The 6,488-nt window shown below is 38.2% G+C and overlaps 1 long non-coding RNA gene across 1 annotated transcript; it reads left to right on the plus strand.

The window, feature by feature from the left end:
* Positions 1 to 410: 410 nt before the first annotated feature.
* LOC127002649 (uncharacterized) lies at positions 411 to 6,259 on the plus strand. The gene is made up of 3 exons (XR_007756369.1): positions 411 to 2,079; positions 3,143 to 3,202; positions 4,231 to 6,259. It is a non-coding gene; the product is annotated as an uncharacterized LOC127002649 (long non-coding RNA).
* Positions 6,260 to 6,488: the final 229 nt, after the last annotated feature.

The raw sequence follows: 6,488 nt of genomic DNA on the forward strand, positions 1-6,488 counted from the left end.
AAAAAAACTATATATTGTGTGTCTATAGCGATTGGTAGTGTTACAACCAGCCACAACACAATGAGGCATCACTAAACGATGCGGGCGGCCTGAACCGGCAGCTGACCATGCAGTAGCGCACACCCCGCCACGGTTGAACCCAGACTGGCCGCGGCAGCCACCTCGGACCGCAATTATATTACTTTCTCTGCATGTGTGGTTAGATGTGTTTTATGTGTTTAACCTTTCTGTATACATACTGGAATGAACCAAGGAATTGTATCCCTACTGCCGTTCTTTAAAAACTATGTGATCATGTTTTTCTTCCAAACTCATTGTTTTGGCACGCACGCTGACTTCCATCAGTAATGATGATATATATACATTGAGTCATTGGTTTGTAGGGGGAAAGAGTGGGTGAATATAATTATCTTGGTCTAACTTATACTGTTTATTATAACGCTATTCGCAGCAATATCTTTCTCTGCTCTGATTGCAACGCTGCCTCGTTCAAAAATCATAACACCGCCGCGGCCGCCACGTTTACCAGCCGGAGCCTCAAATCATGTCCCTTTGTGCTGATAAAGAGGACACAGCCTGGTGTGAAACTACATTTATTACGGAAGGATGCCAGCCGGGGTAAGTGATATATATAAATAATTATAATGTGGAAATTCTAATAATTTTCACGCTGACAGCTGTTCTGAACTTGCTAACTGCATGACTCCCCTCCTCCCGCGGCAAGAGGCCGAATGGCCTACACACGACAGCTCCAGATTCCTCCCCATTACCACCTGTCAGCCTCGTCCATGTAGCTATCCAGTCTACTCTTAAAACAAGCTATCGTCCCTGCACTCACTATGTGATTGCGGAATCTATTCCATTCCCCCACCACCCTATTATTAAACCAATGCCTGCCCATTTCCCTCCTAAATCTATACTTTTATAATTTAAGTCAATTACTGCATGTTCTATCTTGCCAAACATCTTATGCAAAAGTTGACCAGCATCTTCACTCTTTCATCCCTTACACTGATAAACTGGAACAGCCTTCCATTGTCTGCATTTCCTCCTGCCTATAATTTGACCTTCAAGAAGAGTGTATCAAGACTCTACTTTTGTCTGTTTGGGAGTGGTGAGTAGTGGGGCTTTTTTTTCTAGTACGCTTTGTTGCCCTTGAGCTGTCTCCTTTGTTTAAAGAAAATAATAATTAAATAAATGGAAGTTGGCCGCCAATGCTTCCAACACATTTTGGTGACATATCTACAAGTGGCTGGTGACTGTAAGCATCTCAGCAACCTGCATGCATCTATGCCATTCCTATCATGGTGCATGGAGCAAGCTTCACATAACACTCAGACAGAGACAGTTTAATTATGGTTACATATCAGACTCAGTTTATTGCTCAGTCTATTAGATGCAGTGCTGTTAATATTGTTAGTGGTAGTATTAGTACAATTAATGTATTTATTTTAATTAATTTATCTATTTATTTATTATATTCTTAGTGTTTGAAAATTCCAATACTAGTATTAAGATAAACAAAAATATCAGAAATATATTTACACTCATTAATTATTATTGCTTTTCTTATTATTACTTCCTTCAATGTCCTGGCATTTTGACATCTAGTGCTTTTCCATCTAGCAACCAAAATTGTGGTCTTTCTCAATGTGTATGCCCTAAGTCTTCATTGGTGTAACTAGCTATATAACATAAAAATCTGCATCTCTCTCTCTTCTCACCCAGTTGTCCCCGTACATCCTTTCAGTATCCAAAGAATTTCAATTTACATCTTGTAATCACTCAACTAATGCAGTGCAATCCTCATTTCTGTATTTTACTGTGTGGACATACTCTTTCCTTCCATGTTCCACTGTCGTATGTTATTCCACATCTAACACAACCTCATCCCAACAGACCCGAACACGTCCGATATCATCCAAGAGAATGTGGCAGCTGAAGGGGGAGAGGCCAAGAAAGAGGCCAAGGGTCAAGACATTTAGCCACCCCTGAAGTACATGGCAGCATTCAACCTTCTTGGTGAGCTGCAGGAATGTGCTTCCCATTGCAGTGCACCAGCTCCATGTACTGATTTTGGTATGGATACTTCATCTAGTGTTTGTTGATTGTTGTGTTATTAATCTAATTATGACTTCACAAAATAGTCTGTGCAAGTCACTTAACACATGCCCTGCTCAACATCACTTTTAAGTTGTAGAATTCCTTCATATGGATGCTGATTTATGTATCCTGAAATGATTGGATATTGATTGTCTTAACATTTTTTTTTGTCCATGATCATTGAACCATGTTACGGTATGTCCTTGGGTGCAGATCCAGGAAATGAGTTTTTGGGAGGACGTCACACTTTTTGCGGGTGGAAGGAGCATTAGCATTACCGATTAGCCATTCTCGGCAGTCCTGGTCTTGAAAAACTGGTGGAGTGACCTAAATCAATAGGTATAACGGCCTGGACTTTGTGCCAAAGCATTGTTTTAGCCGCAGCGCGCTTTTGAGCTAGTTTTCCTGTATCACTCAGGAACACTGGGGGGGCCTGGGCCCCCCTTTGGATCCACCAATGTAGCTATGTCTTATAATATATCTCTCCTTTACAGTCTGATGGTGCATCCTTCTAGGTTGTCAAGTTTTAGTAGCTACTCATGAGAAGTATTCCTTATAATGATCATTGATTTCCAGATGGTTTGCACTAAAAAAGTGTCGTGTAACCTGCCGCAAATAATAATCAGCTGTAGTCAACCCTTGCTTTAAAGAACCAATATGGAGGAAGGGGGTGATGTTATATCCAAAAATCTTTTACATCTGAAGTATCCAACCTTTTTGTGTATAATAAACCTTGTTTGTTACATGAACTTAAAAGTTCACAATTTCCATACATGATTCTTTTTTCCCTGTATTTGATGATTAATCCTGACATGTATTTCCATTATCAGTAGGTAATATATAGTAACAAGACAATAATACACATTATAACAATGTATATATTATAGCCCAGTGAGTGCACAAGAACATTTACCTCATCAGTGACGCCAAGTCCTTCCCTAAATTATTTGTCCAAATTTGTGACACCAAGTATAATAACTAGTTTTAGTGACCATTTGCATCCATTTTTCACTTTGATTAAAAAATTGCCTCTCAACAGGGTGTGAACTTGATGGGGCTGGAGGAAACTCGACTCGGCCATCAAGCCCTCCACAATATAGTAAGGAACCTCTTGTTCTCAGTGATAATTTATCCTCTTTAGTTACTATTCCATGTTGCTTTAATCACAACTAATGTGTTGGAAACATTACAGCTTAATAACATACTTCACATCTCTGCATACAAATTGAGTTCAATATTTAACTGTTACACCAGTAGGCTTCATATCTAAAAAAAAAAAAAGGTATGTAAAAAGGTTGACATTTTGAATGATATATTTAAACTCTTTATTATGTTTCTATGGGTGTAGTACCGTTACGATTAGTCGAGTGATCAGCATATGGGTCTTATGTTTTTGATAGCATAGGTTCAAATTTTGTCATAGGCTGGCAATTGATAGTAACAGTAGTGTCCACAGATATCTACCTGTTTCTTGTTTATCCTGTTCCACTTTAAACCATGACTGGCCAATCTTTGAAGAGGTAGCATAACCTTGAAGTGCCACTAACAAACCTCTGTCCATTCTTCTGATGTGATCCCTTTTTTTTTTTTTTTTTTTTTTTTTTTTTATCCCACCAGCCCATAGCGCCAGTTGGTTTTCTTCAGGCGCCTGGCAGTCGGCCCAGGCCCGTCATGATGCAGGCAATTTTTTTTATAGTGGTGCCATTTAGTATTGGCTCATGCTGCCGCCCAGAACTCATTCTTGATTCACTTGGATGGTTTAGCAGGGCTTAGGTATGATTAACATTGCAGAAACAGGGAATTTTTAGATTTTTAGTGTGGCAACACATTGACTAATGTTTTAGTATGGAGTGAACATCAAAGATATATATGGAAAATGGGTGCTTGTAGATCTTGACATTATATCTGTCAAGAGTCTCCAGTTGTATCCTCTCCCCCATCTCCTGAAAATATTACTCTTGTCAGGCAATCTAAGTGAAGCCTTCCATCGAAGCTGGCGTGCAGACATAATGTCAATGCTTAGATTCACTGTCCTTATAGCACTGAAAATAATGCAATTACATGCACGTATTTTATTCTTTAGAATTGTGATTAATTGTTATTAAATATTTTTTCATGTATTTTCAGACATGAAAAGTGAAAATTGCTGCACACAACAGTCTGCCATCTGCACCGGGAGGCAAGGCAGCTCAAAGCCCAGGCTGTTACAACTCCTGGGCAGTTTTTGCCCAGAGCCAGCAATTTTTTAGATCCAATAGGGATGGATTTTTTCTGAGGTCAGGTTCAACATGCTGCAAGATGCCAAGATCTAAGCCTAGTAGAAGATATGGGTTACAAGAGAGGAGGTTTGCTCTGGCCTTATACTATCAAAGTCCAAATGCTAATAGATTTCTGAGCACAGTATTTCACTTGCCTTCAGTTTCAACACTTCACTCATGACTCAGGGGTATTTCAGTACATGTTGGCTGGAGCAAACAGGCTGACAGCCCTGCAGCAAAGAGCACAGGCTTTGTCAAAAGAAGATAAACTTTGTGGGATTTGCCATTATTTAGTATTACTCTTGTTACTCCAATAATGTTTTTCCATATACTTTGCCAAATATTGCAAGTAATGCACCATTGTTGGGCTTGCTTGTTATAAATCAGATCTTGTTCAATTAACAAGCTTTGGGTGTCTGGCACTTTCCAGTTGTAATGCAAGGAATCATTTATCTTCCCTGCTAGATATCACATGTAATGCACCATTGTTGGTTTTGCCTGTTATAAATCAGATCTTGTTCAGTTAACAAGCTTTAAGTGTCTGCCACTTTCCAATTGTAATGCAAGGAATCCCCTGCCAGATATCACATGTAATGCACCATTGTTGGTTTTGCCTGTTATAAATCAGATCTTGTTCAGTTAACAAGCTTTAAGTGTCTGCCACTTTCCAATTGTAATGCAAGGAATCCCCTGCCAGATATCACATGTAATGCACCATTGTTGGTTTTGCCTTTTATAAATCAGATCTTGTTCAGTTAACAAGCTTTAGGTGTCTGCCACTTTCCAATTGTAATGCAAGGAATCCCCTGCCAGATATCGCATGTAACGCACCATTGTTGGTTTTGCCTGTTATAAATCAGATCTTGTTCAGCTCACAAGCTTTGAATATCTGCCATTGTTTATTTCAGGTGTAATGCTTGGAAACATTTGTTCTCTTCCCTACCCAACAGTATGCAATACTTTATTGTGGATTTTGCCTGTTATGTTTAATCTTGTTCAGGTAACAAGCTTTTGGTGTCTGCCTCACCTAATATGTGCTGCAGTGACACTTGTCTTGGTTTCATGATGTGAAATACAGCATGTAATTTCATCACACTAAGTGTCTATCATCACGTGTCTGGCATCATTAATGTGGCTTCCAGGAGTAATCTTGTTTGTATTACAGCATGCAATTTTTTTTCTGCTTTATATGATATACATAATCACATAGGTATGATTTACAAAATGTAATGGCAGTTGATATTCTTGACTAATGCCTCATAAACCTTGTGAAAAATAATGCTTTTTTGAGGGGGGGTGGGCAGAGAGTGCTTTGTTTGGTTGGCCAGTTCAAGGAGTTTCATATCAAATGATTTTATTACATCCAACTTTAATGTGTGCTAAAAACATATATTTTATTACATCCAACTTTAATGTGTGCTTCCTGCAATAAATGCTACATGTTTACTGATGTAGCCTATGAAATACATATCACTCTCTGCCCTGTAATTTAATTGGTGTGTCACATACTGCAGCATAACTTTCCTGCTATTTTCTTACACTATGAGTTGCCTTATTTTGTCTCACTTGCTTTTATCATATGTGCCTCCGCTGCATAGTTGTGCCTACTGAGCTTAATATCTTCATGACCCTGACACCATGGTCAGAGCTTGTGAGATCATACCGTGTCCTACATTCCATTTTCACCTCCAGGCTTGGCTGTCTCCCAGGACCACCAAGTTATTGCATTCCATTTAAGACAACTCATGTGTTACCTTCTTAATGTCCTCCATCATGTATTTCAGCATGTCTTATGATGCTTTGCTCTTATACTGATGTGCCTTGCAACATTTTTATACAGTTTTCATTGTATATAATGCACCATTGTTGTATTTAAAGCACTGGATATGTTTGCTACACACACACACACACACACACATATATATATATATATATATATATATATATATATATATATATATATATATATATATATATATATATATATATATATTTTAGCAAATGCTTTCAACATCATATTTTTCCTAAAAAAACAAATTGATATAGTGTAGATAATACCTAACAAAACATAAGAACAAATATATTTTTCTTTACCCCATTAGTAAATCATTTTACAATGAAAAAAAA

Source organism: Eriocheir sinensis, chromosome 23 (assembly GCF_024679095.1).
Source record: "Eriocheir sinensis breed Jianghai 21 chromosome 23, ASM2467909v1, whole genome shotgun sequence".
Taxonomy (NCBI): domain Eukaryota; kingdom Metazoa; phylum Arthropoda; class Malacostraca; order Decapoda; family Varunidae; genus Eriocheir; species Eriocheir sinensis.